We start from the raw sequence: 19,386 nt of genomic DNA on the forward strand, positions 1-19,386 counted from the left end.
TTTTATTGTGTTCCTTGACCCTCAAAACATGGATCTGGATACCTTATTTGTTCAGTTATCTGCAATAATGGCTGAGATATAGTGAAAGGTGTAAAAAGAGTGAAACTCGATTTTTAGGGTAAATAAACACTAATTTGGGAAAAATTATACGTGGGACAATTTGCCAACTTTTTAACATAGCTAATAGTTTTCTACACAATTTTTCCAATCTAGAAAAGCTGATTAGAAGTATATTTCAGGGGGGTGCATGATACCCCCTTCTACCCACCCAACTAGAGGGCCTAGAGGGCCCTGACGGCTCGCCACTGCCTCCGACCCACATTTTAGATTTCAATAAAGCTTTTGGCATTAAATAGATCAATATTTATGAAATCAATATTTATTAGCCTTGAATTGACTGTGGTGTCAACCTAAGAATGTTGTATTGGTCGAAATATTGGAGTGTCACCTTTAACACTTCAGAATTTATGACGTAAGTATGAGTAATGGGAAATAGGAGTGAGTGGTTAACATAAGCAAGGTTAGAGGTTTAAATCTCAGTCTCATTTCCATTACAGAACTAGAGATTCTCAGCAGTTTGGAGTGTAAAGAGCTGTTCCCAGCAAATATAAAACGAATAGCCTATCGTATTTATAAATTGTATACATTTGTGTGCATGTGCATTAACGTCAGGCCTCAGTTTGGACCTGCTTTTGTGTATGGGTTTAATTAAGGCAATACTCTGGATCAATACTGGAATCATCTTTATAGAAGTGTTTCTCGCCAAGACCTTTGGAAGCGACATAAAAAGCGGGCGTTATGTGGAATAGAGTAACGGGGAGTGGCAAAAACATAATGTAATATTGATTAATTATTGATTCCTTTAGAGAAATTCTCTACCCACTTTTAACAACCAAGCCAGCCTTTCAGGATAATATACTCCCCTTCTCTCAAAAATGACTTTAAGTTTCATCAACAACATAGCGTTAGTTATCAATCGTTAAACATTTTTCCTTTTTCTAAATCATTCAGCTATATTTATATGTTAGGCTAGCTGTCTTAGCTTGCTACAATAGCCCTTCTGAAAGTTGAAAAATGTTGAGGCTTAGACGTTAGCACTGATCCTAATGGACATTATGTTACATTGATGTTATTTTAATACCTGCCTATTGTCATAGTAAAGCTCCTGAACTCTTACTTATTTATAAAGATAAGGGGGTCTTGGAAGCATAACCAGTTCTCCTCTCATGTTTCTCGATGTGGTAATGGCAAATTACCAGACTGTCAAAACACAAAGTAACCTGTCAGCAACAGCGTAAGACCCCTCGTTAACTACCTGTACTGTTGTTTGAAATAATGTAATGTTACGTCAACATAGCTAGTGTTTTGCATCAAGGCCTCAAGAAAAACAGGCTATTTTGAGGTCAACTATGATACTGCATTTACAGGGTTGATTATATTGGTGTGTGTGTGTGTGTGTGTGTGTGTGTGTGTGTGTGTGTGTGTGTGTGTGTGTGTGTGTGTGTGTGTGTGTGTGTGTGTGTGTGTGTGTGTTTGTGTGTGTGTGTGTGTGTGTGTGTGTGTGTGTGTGTGTGTGTGTGTGTGTGTGTGTGACAGTAACTCTAATTGCTCTTCACCTCTACTTCAAAAGCTTTTAGCCTGGTCAGCACTCAGCCAATCAGAATGCCCGCACAAAAGAGTCAGTCTTTGAGCAGAGGAGAGAGTGGCGACAGGACTGTCTCTCAACTAACTGGATTACCTTCACACACTCTCTCTGTCACACTGTGCTGAATGCTCTGATACACAACCCAAATTAGCTAAATGAAGTGACAAAAAATTGTCACTTTCTATGATTTCTCTTCTCCTGTCTCTCTCCCAGCAGTGTGAGCACTGATTGGTTTCATTGTGGATTTTCTCTACCCTTCTGTTTTTTGAATCCGTCTCCCCTCTTCTCCTTCTCTCACAGCGCTCACTTCATTTGCATTGATAAGTATGTTTCTCAATTTGGGGAATAAATAATAAGTGTCTGAAACTGCCTCCTGCTATCTAGACGCAGCTGTGAATAAGCCAGCTACAAAGCTGGAATAAATGTGTTTGCAATTACAGAGGAGAAAGAGAGAAAAAGGAGACAGAAAGCTTCAGCTGTCAGCGAGATATATGGGTGCCTCATTTCTTCTCTCTCACTCGAACAAATTCAAAGATGCCTTACTCTGTATCACTGTCAGAAAAATAAACAACATTTCCAAAGTGGTTTACATTACAATGCTCAGTGATAAAGGATACTCACAAATCCAAATAATGAGATTTTTCCAATGACCTTTCAGTCACTCCCTACATCTGTCACTGAAAGCATTCTAAAGGAGCACTGGCTACTGTAAAGTCAGTGACATTTCTACCGCTACTGTGGTTTAGTTTGCTATTTGCTTTTCTGCCATAAGCAGCCACAGCGACAGTATAGACAGGCAAGCTAACCCTACATAAGCTATACTCAACTTGTAGCTATGCAGAACACAGATATTTATGGCTCAATTTAAAGATTACGCAGTCCTTTTACACAGAAGATATTTTGACATGTCACAGTCCGAAACGCACAGATGTAAATAATGAAATTCATGATGGTTGAAATCCATTTAGATGCTTCAATTTTAGGGTTATCGAATTGTGAATGCTGGCTCACTGTGCAATTGTCGATCCACCATTTTGGTCGAGACAGAAATACCTCGACAACTATTGAATAGATGTGAAGACATTTATGATCCCCTGGGGACATATCCTATTATTTTGGTGATCCTCTCACTTGGCTAGAATCGAACCGGTTGCTAAATGTGGTTCCAACTGAAAAGTCTCTACAACTGTTTACTGTATTGCCATGAAATCTAAAATTAATTCATGCCCCGCTCAGGATTACTTTAGCCTTATGTGCAGCGCCATCATCAAGACAGAAATCACTCCACAAGCTGAAATCAACTATGGCAATATTAGCAGCATTTGTGGACAAAAGAAGAGTTTCTTTGAGCATTGCCTCTTTTTGCCCTTAGGATGTTAGTGTAGCTATTATGTGTATTTGTTTTGGAAGCAAGTGAGATAAAGAAATAACCTTGTCATAAATAGATTTACTCAGTTCCGGGTTCAAGCCTCTAAACATGCAGCTAATAATAGCCACAGCAATAGCTTTGATTCAGCCACCAAGGTAAATGTATATATGTGAAACTATGTGTTGCAATGTATCTCATTAATAATACAGACTTATTATATACCAGTCAATGGGAAGGAGGGCCAATTAAGGATCACTTTCACATTTCAAATCTAGCAATTTTACCCATCTGTTGCTTCTCCCAGTATCGGCCATAAGCACACAATATAATTAAAAATAGTAATTTTGTAAAGAAAAAGCAACAACTACACAAACTGGACACACTCTCAAACACTTTACAATTAAATACTTTTAATAACTGATGACCACCACTTCAGTAACTGCTAATCCCTTTCTAAATTCCTCCACAGCTGTAGGTGTTTTCTCGATAACTGTGCAGTATACTTTTTTCCACTTTTCCAATTTACGCTTTGATAAAGTTGCCTTTGTAAGAGCTCATTTCCCCCTCGGTCAAACTGTTTCTGCACAGAATTACATTACACATCTAACATCTCTACTCCTCCATCCTCCCGTCTTTTTCTCTCTGGATCTACACCTCACCTCTGTCGTATTTTCTTTCTCTGACTCCTTTTGGTTTTTTCTCCGTCTCTCTTTTTGCCACCTCCAACTCTCCACTGATTAACAAAGAGAGGAGAAAAGAGAGAAGGAAAAAACAGTCAGTAGATTGGTGGGAAAGTTCAATTAAACTGTGGGCCTTTGGGCTTTTTGTATTGGTGTGTACATGTGTTTGTGTGTGCACGCTTTTGTGTTTATAGATGTCTATGCTTCTTTGGTGTGTGTGTGAATGTGCACGTATTCAAATGTCTGTGGGTGTGTGTGCCCACTTTGCATCTTGCTGGTGTGTGTTTCAGTCTCAGCTCTCCAGGAGTATTTTTTTGTTCTCCTTAATCAAGTAAGAAAGAAGCCCACAGGTAATTACAGCTTCTCTCTAAAAACACCAACTGTGCTTCTGCTTTCCTGTTGGACTCCATCACAGTCAAATCAAGCCTCAAGCTACAATTCTAAAGGAAAAACAAAGTCACAAAGTTTGTTTTATCATCCGTATCCTTATTTTAGGCCTGCAGATATTTGAAAATATATCAAAGAACATGGACTAGATGTTAATTATAATGTTAATCAACAGCACAGCTATATATTGGATCAAAATAACAGTTGAGGGGTCCTTTTCGGCAGGTCACTCTAAATCAATGATCTTCGTTTTTTCAGTGTTAAAACCCTTTCATATTTATAGGTATAAGTTTCTCATTATTTACCAGTTTTGAGTAAAAACAAATATTTCTTCTAGTGTATATATTTGTTTAAACCAGCTGGTTGGTCAGATAAGAAGCTGTTTATAGTACAGTATTATCAAAGTTTGGTTTTCAAAGCTTTACAATAAAGTTTTTGCTGTGAATATGAAAATAAATAGTAAAAGGTAATATGATGTAATTACGATTTTTAGAGCGTCATTAGCCAACTTTGTAAGGCTTCACAGCAAACTTACTTAGAGCACTTCTAAAGGTATATGGAGAAGTTTAAAGAAACTATACTGTGAGTGTTCACACCTCAATCTTAAATTACATTTAGAACAATCTTACAGTTGTTTTGAATCCATCTGCTCACAATCTCTGACCTCAAATAAACAAACTATTGGTATTCTTGCAATTGTTTACGAGCTGTGGTTTAATTTATGCTATATTTAACGTCGGATGATTAAACCTTTATTTCATGGTTCAGACTCAGTGAACTGTATGCACGACAGCATCTTCAGAAGCCTGATACACAAAGATTTCTATCTAATTTCAGAGCCTTTGTGTTTATCATTATGTCTGTCGGCTCCTTTTGGCATGTACTCGCACATTTTTTGTAAAACTGTGTTTGTTAATATCAACTCCATCCTCGCATCCCCAAGCAGCCTGTGATTTATCTGTCTTGTTGTCCAAATACTTTAATTAAGCTAATTTGTTGCCAGTAATTAGCTCTAATATGTGATGAAAGAAAACCTACTACTGTAAGACCTAATTTACCGAGTGTGCTTGTTTTACCGGTAGCATCAACAAAGACACTAATAGTGCGGGCGAGAGGGAGGTAGGGAGGGAGGGAGGGAGGGAGGATGCTTTTTCTCAATGATAACCATTCTCAAAAAGGATAATTAATGCAGCGACACCATTAGTCCTGCATTTAGCCCATATGATTATGATCCCCAAGCTGCTAAACCAGTAAATGTACACCTTCTTTCACAGTACCAAATGATGTTGTATCTCGTCATTGATTGAAATGGCCTTAATACTCAATGCAGCTTTTTTTTTCGGCCATTAAACAGCTTCACAGAAAAAAATCATTAACAGTAATTGCCGTGCTCACAGGCAGGTCAAGTGTAGTTTTTGAAAAGCACAACAATGCTTACTCTCATTTGCTGTAACTGTTGCACAGCTGTTGTCCACTAAAGATGATTCATATAGTCATAAGTGTCTTCACACCAGATGTATCTACATTTTTGTCTGGCACATTGGCTTCTAGTAGTCTACTTATCCAAAAGGTTGTTTGTTTTTGTTGCTTTTCCCTCCACAGGGAGGTCAGAGTACAGCGTGGGATACAAACAGCATGCCTGGAGCTGCAGAGGATTCACTGTGTGGCTCAAGGATACTTCAAAAAGGACATATGCCTGCTGTCACTGTGGCTTGAACCCAGGTCCTCAAGTTGAAGGTCAGCCCACTTAATCATTGCTTCCACTGTAAATCCTTATCAGGGCAGTATTAGGATTTAGAAGCCAGCATGAGATATATATCTACACCACTGACAGGGGAGAAAGAGCCCAGCAGAGAAGTATAGGACATGGTTCTCTGTTAAATAATTTTTTAGCTCAAGTAAATATAGGTCTGTGGTGAGTGTTCAAATGTGTACTTTTTTTTGACAAATGTTGGTTCACTTTATAAAGAGCCCTCCATCCATTAAATATGATTACTTTAACATTATCAAATAATACCTTTTGAAATTCCATACATTCTCGTTTCTTGTCAAATCTGGCATCTACATTACCCATGGTGCAACTGGTCGGCGGAGAGTTCAGTTTAAGATTTGATTTAAACTAGAAGCAAATAATATAGCCTTCAGCCAACACCCTCAAACAGAGGTCAGTAAAGTGGTTACGAATATCTTTATATCTTCACAACACAACATTATCCCTTTCTCAAACTTGTAATCTTCAACGAAATGACATCACTTATCAAACTGTGTTCCCTTTGGTACCACAAGAAAGGCTTTATTTATAACACATTTTTTTCACATATGCACTAGAACTCGAGAACTATAAACAAATAAATTAAGAATTGGTTTATTTCCCTTTTTAAAGTGTATGCTCTGACCAAGACCTTGCAAGCTTTCCCACCTGCAGTAAATACAACAACACTCAAATACAGGCTGCAGTCAAAAGTCTTTTTCTAACTACTTTTCAACAAGCTCCAGTCCAGTGTACCCTATGCTAAAGTAGGTAAGAAAGCAAGTATTTTAGCATTTTTCCTTAGCCTTTAAATCATTGGACCAGCCTTTATCACGGCTGCCACTTAGAAACTTAGTTAACAATCTTCCAAAAAAAGAAATCCACAGCCCTAGATCCTGATAAAAGCTAGTATTAAGAGTGGTTAGTTAAAACAAACAATAAGGAAATACAAAACACATTTTTACGTGTATTTCTTGTTTGTAAAGCTATAGTTACAATCTGTCCCTTAAAGGGGCCCTATCTGCTCATTTTCAGGTTCACATTTGTATTTTGTTCTGCTACTGTGACATGTTTCATGCTTTAATGTTCAAAAAAGTCTTTGAGTTTGAGTGTAACATAGTGATGTCAATAGTTTATTAAAAAAAGGAGTCCAATTGAGGCGTTTCATACAGGGGCGTGTGAGAGAAACTGGAGGGAACTTTTGGATTTTAGCCTTTGCAGACCATTAACATGCACAAAATCCTATATAACACAAAGAGAAACCCCAAAAGGAATACTAAAAGGCCCCTTTAAAACTGCTGACGGTAAATCACAATTGTAACTTAAGTCATTCGAAGAGTCCTTCCTGCTGGTTAGACAAAATTAACTTTTTTATTATGAAATGTTGTCAGTCATGGCTCCCCTTAGCATCTCATCGCTGATAAGCTCCACCCATGTTTCCACCTCCAAGTTGTGATTGTACAGATTGAAACATTTTCTCTTTGGCATATAGATAGTGTGTCTCTATCTTGTGCCAACAAGTTTATTGCTGCTCTCTGCTGGACAGCACATTGTTTTCTTGGTTTGGATTTTATTTAAATATCCAGAATGGACAGATGTATTGTTTTGAAATACTTGACAATTCTCTTATATCTTCCCGTCAGAAAATCCTTCAAACATATGACAAGCACTGACAATATGGTCTTTTCAGTAGTGTACAATCCAGTTGTTGGCTTATAGCAGTGGTTCTCAAACCTTTTCTGTCGTTCCCCACTTTGAACAGGTGGGTTTTCCTCATCGCTCCAATAAAATGGTAGCGATAGCGAAACGTATTGTTCGATAACAGGGGTCTCCAACCTTTTTTAGGACGAGAGCTACTTTAAAAAAATAAAACAAGTCGTGAGCTACTTTTACTCCTCTTTTTTTTGCAGTGTATATATTTAGCACATTTTAACATTATTATATGCTGACCTTTAACCTTTGTGTACTGTTTGGGTCTGTGGGACCCGTTTTCAGTGTTTACTAAAAGAAAATGTATGCAATTTAATTATTTGAACCTGCTTTATTTGGGGGTGGACCTCACATCCTCTAGGGGGGTCCGGGGGCATGCACCCCCGGGAAGATTTTCTTTTAAATGTTGAAGTGAAAAGCATCAATCTGGTGCACTTTGAGCACAAAATGAATTTATGGATACAGCTCTCAACACTCAGATGAAAGGGAGATGTATACTTTTCAATAATCCAAACATCTTTAGAATATGATCTCAACCAATAACAAATAATTTCAACTGGTTTATTCTTATCTTATGTTACCTAGTTAGCATTCTTTCTTTTTATTTATGCATATTTTACTAATCACTCCCCTTTTAAACTGTTTTTTTTTTTTACTGTCCTACTGTATAGTACACATTGGAATGATTTCTTACTTTATTTTTTACAACTATATTAAATAGATAAAGGTGTGCTCTCTCGCTCTCTCTCTCTCTCTCTCGCTCTCTCGCTCTCTCTCTCTCTGTCTCGCTCGCTCACAGCGGCTGTGTGCTGCTCCGTGGCGATGACGGCTTGCGTTAAAAAATAATAATAAACATAGGTCTATTTGTAAAGTGGGGGGACACAAACGGGATTTCGAAAAGTGTCACAGTTAAACTCCTTATGATGTGGTGAGGTGCCGCTCCACATTGCTTTTCTTCCCGACTGCAACGCTGTTGTGTGTGTGTGTGTGTGTGTGTGTGTGTGTGTGTGTGTGTGTGTGTGTGTGTGTGTGTGTGTGTGTGTGTGTGTGTGTGAGAGCATTTCACATGTGTGTATGAGAGATTTTTACATATGTCTGTAAATTATTTTGGTTTCAGGTGTGTGTGTGTGAGCAGGCCCGGATTGACCATCGGAAGATTCGGGACTTTTCCCGGTGGGCCGCTGGTGGGCTGCTGCCATCGGTGGGCCGCTGGCTCTGGCATAGGTGGGCCGTGGACTTTCACAGCGCCGCTGCGCCGGTATCGCAACCGCCACCGCAACCGCCACCGCAAACACCCGCCGTTGCGAGGCTCCGGTGGTTCCGGCGGGTCCGGCGCAGCGGCGCTGTGAAAGTCCACCGCAGGTGCGAGTCTCCGGCTGTAACAGTCCACTACCGCCCGCGAGGACCCAGGTTCGATTCCGGCCTGAGGTCCAAAAAATGTATTAAAAAAAATTAAATAATAATAATAATCTCCCATTCATCGCGTCCATTCGCGACCCACCTATCACATCTCTGCTTCCCACCAGTGGGGCGCGCCCCACACTTTGAGAAACGCTGGCTTATAGAGTTCACGGCAAAAGAAACAATTTATACAACGTTTCAGTACTCTACATGAACAACAGTTTCTTTGCAATGTAGGCTCTGTTTCTGTTGACAAGTGTGTTCTGCTTTCTCTCATATCTCCCCTTGTTTGTCTTTGTATGACAATATGTGACTTCTTTTCTACTTTTACTCTATTATAGATTTGCCTCTTTGTATTGGCACGTCTGATGTTGTATTCATACCTCCTGAAACCCATCCAAAAATTGAAGTAGCTTGAGGGCTCTGTCACCCTGAGCCTTGGCTGATATTTTTATTGACTTATTATACTGTGTTTAATGGTTTGCAAAATGTCTATTTTCTGTAAGTGCAAAGACAAACAGAAATCATTTGAGCGGTGTGATTATTTTCTGAAGATGAAATGCTAAATTGAATGGACCCTTTGTGCAGGTCTTAGCCTAATGGGCCTCATTTGGATGCCATTATTATTATTATTACGTTTAATGCGCTCTTTTCGGTAGTTTGTCTCTCACCTGCCCAAATTGTATTATATTGTGGATATTCCCAGATTGACGTTTCAACAATGAGATTCATTTGACATTTTATAATCAACCAGTCACTGAAGAAGTGATTTCCATAAACATTGTTTGTAATTAAGATAGAACAAGTGACCTTACCTTTTTTTCTCCCATAAAGAAGAAGACGGACATCAAAATAATACTTTGAAAATAATACTTTTCCATTCCCGTAAGGCAGAACACAGAAAAGGCTCTTTGATATAACAAACTAAGTGAATTATAGAAAGTAGCACAGCAAGAGTCTGTGCTAAGTCAGGCAGTACAAACCATGTGATACTGATTCATCTGTCCATTATTTGTCAGAACTTTGGCAAAACAATGGCATACAGAAATTAAAGAAATGGCAATGCAGTCTGCTGAATACACTCTGTGGCAATTATACATATTCCAAAATTGACTTTTCTACATTTTATATTTTATTTCGACATAGGATTGTTTTGGGTGCTACTGTATGACTGATAACTCTAAGTTATAATTCAATATGCTCTGTTCTCAGAGTGACCCTTTGTTAATTTTTGCTTTTGCTCGAGCTACAGTATAAAGGAAGTTTAGCTTATTATACAGTTATTTGTTGCATTGGACATCATTCAGATTAGCTCTCTCTAAATCATTTTTGTTCAAATGAATCCAAACTCAAACAACCACAGCGCATTCCTGCCAAGTTGTTCCTCTCAGCCAGCTTGGGGTCCAGGCTGAAGGAGGCAGGGGTCCCCCAGTCTGAGACCCAGTGGGAGCACGGGGCCGTGAAGCTGCAGGACTGGAAGCAGAGATCAGTTAAAGGTCGTGTCTGTTGGCTCCGCAGGCTGTGGTTGGCGTTCCCACCACGTGCCCTGGCTCAGCCGAAGCATTAGTTGCTACGGCGGGACTGTCTGGATATTGATATTCTGAATACAATTGGGAGATATTAGGCAAAGTGTAAAAGAAAGCGCCTGGTGCAGCATCAGTGAAGGTTAACCACCAGGCTGCTCTGAGGGGGATCAAGCCATCTGGGCCTTCAGAGGGTTTGGAGCTCCTCTCAGCTCTGAGGATGCGGTATAAAGCTTCCAAATGAAAGCACGTTGTACATTTGAGGGCGAGTCACGAGGTTATCAGACACACCTTGATCTCTCCACAGGGGAGGGCTGTCTGCTCTGCAGGGAGGCAGGGAGGAAGCAACATTTGCCCACAGACTGTGGGAGGTGGAAATGATTGCAGGAGGCTTTTCCTTCTCCTGTATGTAGCACAGTAAACACACATTATACAGCCTACAGGTGGGGGGTCAAGCTGTTCACATTGAAAACTATGGAGAACTATTGTTCTGCCTAGTGAATCATATTTTAAAAATATACATTTTAGATGTGTTATGCATGGTTACTTGAGAGATGTTACCAAACTTTGAGTAAAGTCTTTCTCAACAAATATATATATTTTAAATTATGAAAACAAAGACCTTAAAAAAAGAAGAATGTTGGAACTGATTAATTGATATAACTCTTATCCTGTCATAGTATTAGGTCATAAACTAGTACTGAAAAGACGAAAAGTCGGAAATCCTTCAAAAGACAAATGTAATATACATGAAGAAATACAACACAGAATATAATAAATAAAATAGAATCAAAATAGAATAATTAAATAATCATTGAATTTAATAAAACTAAAATCTAATGACACAAATTGTAAGGTAATATATAATAATTAAAAAAGTTAAAATAAATAATATCCAGCTATAACACAGTAGATATGTCCTCTTTTCTGTATAATGAGGAGACTACATATAACAGTTACATTTTGAACCTCTCTCACTTATCAGACTATCTATCTTGCTGCAAAGAAAGAACAACATGGCTCCCAACAACAAATCGTTCTGGGTTGACACCAAAGTTCAGCAGCATCTCAGAAGAGAAAAGAAAAACAGGGACGTATACAAAAGCTCCTCGCTGCTTGTAAGTCTGCACTGAAGCTAAAATAACTTTCTAATGGTGTTCTTTTTTTTAAGAAACTTCATCTTCGATTTAGCGCTCTCACTTGGATTGACACACTCAAATTCTAATCATCAAAAGTTGACAGGAATGTATAATAAGTTCCACCTCAGCAATGTGACCCCGGCGATAACTCCAGCAGATATAAGAACAGTTCAAATCAGTTCTCCCCTGCTCCCACACAAAGAAAATATTTCACATTATATCTCTTGCTTCCAATATAACCCCATGTAACTCCAACCAAAGCAGTGTCTGGCATCTGTGTCTGCTAATAGGGTCATTAATATTCATATCTTCACACAGAAGAGATGAGAAACACACTGGCGAGCACCAATTCACACTCGCAGGAGAAAGTACACACACACACACCACAAAGAGAAATCAGTTGGCTGCTCAAATATAATTACTTGACTGGCTGCCATTCAGGGGCGATGCCTAGATAGATTATTTTATGTCTATCTCCTTCTCTATCTTTCTGTCTCTTGTCTCCGTTCCTCTTGATTTTTGTTTTCTCTGTCACTGGATGCCTTTTCTCTTTTTCTCCACCATCTGTCTTCTCTGAAACATTGCTTAGCTGATCCAACAATGCTGATTTGATTCATTTTACAAGTGTTACATTGATATTTAATTTTCAACATGAGCTACATCTGAAAGCTGAGTACTGTTTGGCGCGGTGTCTGCCAGTTACACAGAGGCTTTCAAGCTATGAAACAATGATGAAGGCCATGAGTGACAATACATGCAGTGTTTATTTCCACTCAACCTTTGTCTGTTTCCAAGCGCATTCATTTCTATATGATGGAATTTCACAGCATTGTCGGTTTTATATTATTGCATTGTAATCGTGACTTCTTCCTAAGTCCTTCAGTGGCAGTGTTTTACATTGGATATCACAAAGGCAACTCTTGACCTTGTTGACAACAGTTGACAAAAACAATCTCACCACCAGGTTTATTTTCTCGCTGTTCAGGACATAAAGCATAAAAAGCTTAACTTTAAGATAACCTTGTAACATGATGTTGTTCTACTCTTAAACGTGCAGTTCTCGTGAGACTGTATAAGCTTCATAGAATAAATTACCATGTTTACAGCCTGTTACAAACCATGTTTAAAGGCAGAGGTTGTTATATTGAATTTATGAATACTTCACATGCAGATGTTATTCAAGTGGCATTTAAATGCTATGGCTAGAGTTTCTCCTGGCTATACTCTGTGGCTCTATATCAAAATGTTGCTGTATATTTGTTTCGTATGTCTATATTCTTTTATGTTTTTACTAGAAATAACCAAAGAAAAATAATTAATTTGAACTTAATTAGAAAAGTATTCAAATCAACACATTAGTGAGGAATACATTATAACATCAATCAATTAATTTGAAATTGAAAGTCTTAACTTAATCAAATGTCTCTTTATCCTCTCTTTCATCTTTCTTTTGCCTCTCCCTTCATTCTTGTCTGATAAATTGAGGGGAAAATAGTATTTAATTGTTATTTTTAGAAGCATCATTTATTGTCATCATTTTTTTTAAATGAATGTGACCCACCAAGTTGATTCAGTTTCCTGGGAAATCTAATTCTTGATAATTCAGGCATGACACGAGCACCACAGTTTACACAAGTGACTGGAATAAGTCAATTTATAAACTTGTATTCTACTTTTGCATGAGTTTATTGTTTGTTGAATATATTGTCAAGTGGAGTGGGCATATTACTTTTAGCAATTTATGGATGATAGGTGACTCTTATGCTTTTGCAAATGAAACCTTCATTATCTTTGGCTGGGAGCAACTTAAAAAAAAATGAAGTTCTTACAATTTTCACATATAAAATCACTATCTCAGGCATTTGCATGTGAACAAATTGAAAGAAACAGTCAAAGAGCAACACATTTACCCCACACAAGTGCAATGAAAACTCTCCTGATAGATATGTTTGAACATGATCCGTTCTCCTTTCACATTGGATGAAATCTGCAACACCTCTTCACTCTGTGTGCATGTGTTTGCCAGAATGTATAATACATCTTTACAAGTATGTTTGTCTATGCCAATACAAATGAGAGAGACATAGAGGGAGCAAAGGGACCACACTCTGATTTCCCCTTGTCTAAACATGGTGACTGTTTACCTTCGAAGATTGGAAACCCCTGCCAGTCCTGGTCATCGAGACGTGTGTGTGTGTGTGTGTGTGTGTGTGTGCGTGCGTGCGTGCGTGCGTGCGTGCGTGCGTGCGTGCGTGCGTGCGTGCGTGCGTGCGTGCGTGCGTGCGTGCGTGCGTGCGTGCGTGCGTGCGTGGGTGCGTGCGTGCGTGCGTGCGTGCGTGCGTGCGTGCGTGCGTGCGTGTGGTCAGGCTGGTAGGAACATAGTTAGACAGACTTTAAGCAAAAGAGGAGAAAAGAAAGTTCTTTAAAATGTGTTGTGCCAACAATTATGTTAAAAAAACGTCTTGCAATACAACAATAGATGGAATTAGTTATTATTAAAAAAAAAAGCAAACATCTTGAGCTTTGTCCTCGGCAAATCCTGTGTTAGCAGACAGCTGGCCGGTGTTTTTGAAATTATAACTGGTTGAATTGTTTTCATCCCCCAAATGGATTTACAGTGGTTGGAATTTAATGCTTCAAGTATTCCATTACAGGCTGACACAATTCCCCAAAAACAATAAGAGCTTTCTTGTTTGAACTTATACTTCATGTGGTGGCTGCCAGTTTTGATGGTTGTTCAAATACCTAGAGGATTGAACCAAGAACTCACAGGGTGTTCAAATATTTGACAATTTCAGATCGATATCCGCTCTGAGCTGACTCGCACAGAAATGGTCTCTCTTTTTCACACGGCCCAATGAATGTTTTAGATCTGTTGCAGCACAATATTAACTCCATTAGTCATTCAGTCACATTAGAATTGTGTATAATGAATAAACAATAAGAGAGTATGAGAATATTTCCGGCTGGAAAAAAGTGCCCTGAGGTGATGACAACTCCCAAATCGATGCCAAGTCAGACCTCTCAGTGTTGATTTGTGTTAGTATCTTAGTGAAACCAAATCATTGTCCAGATTATTCCATTTAAAGTGGACCTATCATGCTATATTTGAATAATATATTGTAGGGCCATACCTATATAAAACATGCCTGTCAAGTCTTTTTTCAAAATACCAAACAGATCATGCATTTTAGCCATGCCTCATTTTGCTCTATTTTGCTCTCCTCCAGCCCTGTCTTTGCATGAGCTGCAGCTGACCACGCCCCCCTGCAAAGGAGGGGGGCGAGGCACGAGCGTCATGTTACCATGCTGTTACCATGCTGTTACCATGCCACAGCAACCTCTCATTCCCCTGATAAGTGGAGAGTTGGCCATATAGGCGGAGCTCCTTGTTTCTGACGTCAGAGATATTTCAAATCTGTATCAGTCTGTATCAGATCCGTTGCAACCCCGTTTTTAGAGATTTGGGTATGGAGGAAAAGAGAGAGGGTTGTGTTTTCTGACACTTGGTGAGTTCCCTGACACACCGGGGACACATATTCATGTATAAAAGACGTACAAAAGTGCATTTTGCATGATAGGTCCCCTTTAATTTAATTTATATAAAGTCTCCCCAGTATTTAACTTATAATTAGTCTTTGTAAGTACATTGCAGCAGGAGACCTGTACCTGTACACAGACCTCTCAAAAGTCACATCTCTAGAAATGTCTTACAGAGGAAAGGTTTAGTGTTTATTTCACTCGCTTAACTCAGGGGATATATGAAAGTCTGGATGTCAAGACCTCCAAATTGGCTTTTAGGACCATGAGTGAGAAAAATAGACGCCGAGAGAGCACTGAAGTGTTTCCTGTGGGTGGTGAATGTAAGAAGTGTGTAGACATAGATGGAGAAGAAAAAAAAGAGTTATAAAGGGTTTTTAAAGAGAGGGAATAAGATACAAAGAAAGAAAAAGTGAGAGAGAAATAGAGTTTAAGTATTTCCTCAGGGGTGAGAGCTGTCTTTTAGACGGGTGTTTGGAGATTGTGAATCCATTCTCTATGGATATTTATCATTTCCCCGTGGATGTGCATTCCCAACCAGCTGCAATTTATCAAGGTAGACAGACAGGGAGAAAGAGGGCGTGGCTGCAGGGAAGATAGAGAGGGAAACAGGGGTAGAGATAAGTGCTATTTGGATGGAAACAGCGTACAAGTAATTGTTAACACAGGACATCTGCAATATGAATGGATGATTTGCACGAGATAAGAGCTCCCTGTAATTACCGTCACAAATTACAGAGATGGGAGCCTTGACTGCTCCGATTCCATCACACAAAAAATGTAAGAAACATCAAACAGCATATGAATTCAATGAATAAAAATGACAGGCTTGTACATTAATAATAAACCATGGCTGCAAAAGAGAGGAAAATTCAAATTATTGGACAACTCAAGGTGACGATATATATTCAGTGTTAGTTGGGTAATGGTTGAACAAGACTAAACGTCTACAGTCCAACACCTCTGGGCTCCAGAGGCTGGACTTGAAGCACTGCTGAGTTAGAATGCTAACATGCTCTCAATAATAAAATGTACATGCTAGCAGGTTTAGATGTGTTAGTTAGTGATAATGTGCAGCAAGGCGATCATTTATGAGAAAATAACATAAACAGCAGGATTCCGACGCATTACCTGAATGGTGCATTCAATCAAAACATTGTACAAACTGAAATGTTGTTCGTATGATAGCACTTAATGGGAATGTAATTCTTCCTGAGGGTGGCATAAATGTTTGTATCAGAGTTCATGGCACTCCATCCAATAATTGTGCACATTAGACTTTAAACCACAACTTTCAAGCACCTGGTAATAGGGATAAACCATTAACGTTTGTACGCATATTTACAAGGAACATTTGTCAGGGGATGACCTAAATCTAGAGGGTTTATCATCTTGGGAAAATAGTGTCTGTATAAAATGTATTTGCAATCCATCTAACAGTTAGTCTGGTAACAGGTGATCTGACCAACAGAGCCATTCTTTCAGGTTTGCATGCTTGACATGCTTAACAAAACTGGAATCATTCATCATCTTGCACAGTAAAAGTCTTCTTTTATAAATGTTTTTTCACACAATTTAAAACAGTTAAAGGTGCAATGTGTAGCAACTTTTGGAGCTATTGCAGCTATAGCTTCTTTTATAAAGAAAATAAAAAAGTTGTCTACATTGTGCAGGGTTGTTTGGGTGGATAAATTACTCATCTAGTTTACTCTTGCTGGCTTCTCCAATGTTATCATACAGACCATAAAACATCAGCAATGTTTTTCAGGCACTTTTGTGTGTTATTAACGTCAAGTCAGTTTATTTAACACGAGTCATGATCACAACTTGAATGTTAACATGAACTATTTATAAAGCAGAAACTGTTGACATGAACACAGCATAATATACTTTACTTCATTCCACTTTAAAACCTGTACTTGTCCCAACCAGGAATAAAGAAACATAAAAAGACAGATAGGGTGGACGTACGGTGTATAAGGAAAGAATAACGTTTACATGAGGACACAAAAGATGATTATCAGGCCAATTTTTCCATAAAGAGAAGAGAGTCGGTTGGGATTGATAGTCAGCAAATATTATCTGGCAGAGGGAAGGGTTCATAGATTAAATCTTACTCAACTTAATTGAATCGCTACGGCAATCATATCAAACATGCTTTAGATTTATTACCTACCACTCGCAGCTTCCTGAAATGTGTGGAGGGTGGAGGATGTGGACATACCCAGGTATCTCAGGAATGGAAAACACCAGCCTGTGAGAATGAGAGAGAAAAACAGTTCCTCATATCAGTGACAGTTCAGGTGAGTGAGGAGGATATCTTCAATGTGTTTACAGGTAAGAGACAAACAAATCTGTCAGATTAGTTGTTGTGTATGTGTTCAAATCAACAAGTCCTCCAACTCATACGACCAAATAGGTCGATTGTTCAAGCCCTTATTACGACCTATAATCACGTTTTAAAGTTTTCGACCTCCCGTTGAATGCAAACGCTCCGGAGGGTCATATATTCACAAATAACCCTCTCTGGAAAATCCTAAATTGTGGAATAGTTTGGCCATTAAAATGCTTTTTGATTAGATTTCTAGTGAGAAGTGTATATTGTACTTTCAGAATCCACGTCCAGGGGATGTGTAGGATCTGTAGTTTGATAGATATTACGAAAATGATTTGAGGTCTCTCCAGGAGAACGTGTATATGCGGCAGCGTCCATGTAAAGTAAGCGTCAACCCTCACGGGGTGAAAACAGTATTTCCGGTCTCGAAGTTTTCATAATAAAACCGGAAGTATTCCCCTCACTGTCAAATGACTTTACAGTGATATCTGCAGTACTCATCCACTAAAAACATCAGTTTATCCTTGTTAATTACACAACATTAATTGGTTTAAATTGTGTAGAATGCTTTTATGTTTTCCCATAGGTTTTTCCCTTTCGATTCTGAGAGACACATTTCTTTTTTCAGATGTTTTGATAGGCTAAAACATCGAACTACCCATAATAATCAGCTATTATTCAAGCTCGGTGATTGGATGTTTTAGCCGCAATGCACGTTGGGATATGATGTTTATGCGATATGAAATCCGAAAACATAAAAAAATAAAATAATAATACTTTTTTCCGAGTGTGCTTGCTTTTCTCTTTGAAAGTCATCACATAACGGCATTGTAATACACGGTTCGGCTGCATTAAATATTACATATCTGCCGTAGTTCTTTATTTATAGAGCCCTGATTAGAAGACTTTTGGACAAACTGGAAGAAATGCCGCCGAAACTGAATACGTGACGTGGATCATAAATATATCAGCAATTAAACAACATCTTCAATTTCTCTTCACACAATACGTCTCCTTGCAGTATCAACACTAATTCGGCTGACTTTTACATTTGATCCAATTGGTAAATCGGCTGTATTTACACCATAACGGTGCACAGCTGATAGAATGGGACTTGTCGTTTTTAAAGATATTACTGATTGTCTTTGAATTAAAGAATGTAAATACTGAGTTGAGAGAATAGTCAGGGGATTTGGGTGATGGGAGACACATCTATGGAATCAGAATTTCAATAGCTTACCATTAAATGACGGATATACCTTTCTGTCTGTGATGTTTTACAAATCAGATATTAATGTGTATACACAGATGTTTGACAAGCTAGATGAGCTGGATAGCATCGATGCTATCAAAGCTGAGCATGAAGCTGCACTATGTGTACAGAGAGAGCTCGAAGCACAGATTGAAGAGGTGCGTTCATCGATCCAAAGCTATTCTGCTGCAGAGGAAGCACTCGATGCATTGAGAAGTGACGCAGAGGAAATCATCAGAGTAAATGGTGGCCTTGAGGAAGAACTTGAGTGTCTCAAGCAAAGGAAAGAGCAACTTCAGGATTGTTTCCAAGTGTCTAAGGCAGAGATAGAGACGGTTTTCCAGAAGAACGAGGCTCTGCAGCAGGAAGTGGATCTCTGCAGGGAGCTTGAAAATGAAAGCGAAATGAACCAGTCGAAATATGAGGAAAGGAGCCAAACTGAAGACTTGCAAGAAGAGATCTTTGAGCTTTCAAAGAGGCTTCTGGGTTTGGAGGATCTTCAGGGGTCATACAACATTGCGAAGGAAGAAAAAGAGTTGATTTTCCAGCGAAATCAATTGTTGCAACAAAAGAAACACGAGTTGTGCCAAGAACTTCAGAATGAGGACACCATTAGGGAAAGTTACAACGCAATGGTGACAGAAAAAGCCGCCAT

The sequence above is a fragment of the Trematomus bernacchii genome, unplaced genomic scaffold, assembly GCF_902827165.1.
Source record: "Trematomus bernacchii unplaced genomic scaffold, fTreBer1.1, whole genome shotgun sequence".
Taxonomy (NCBI): Eukaryota; Metazoa; Chordata; class Actinopteri; order Perciformes; family Nototheniidae; genus Trematomus; species Trematomus bernacchii.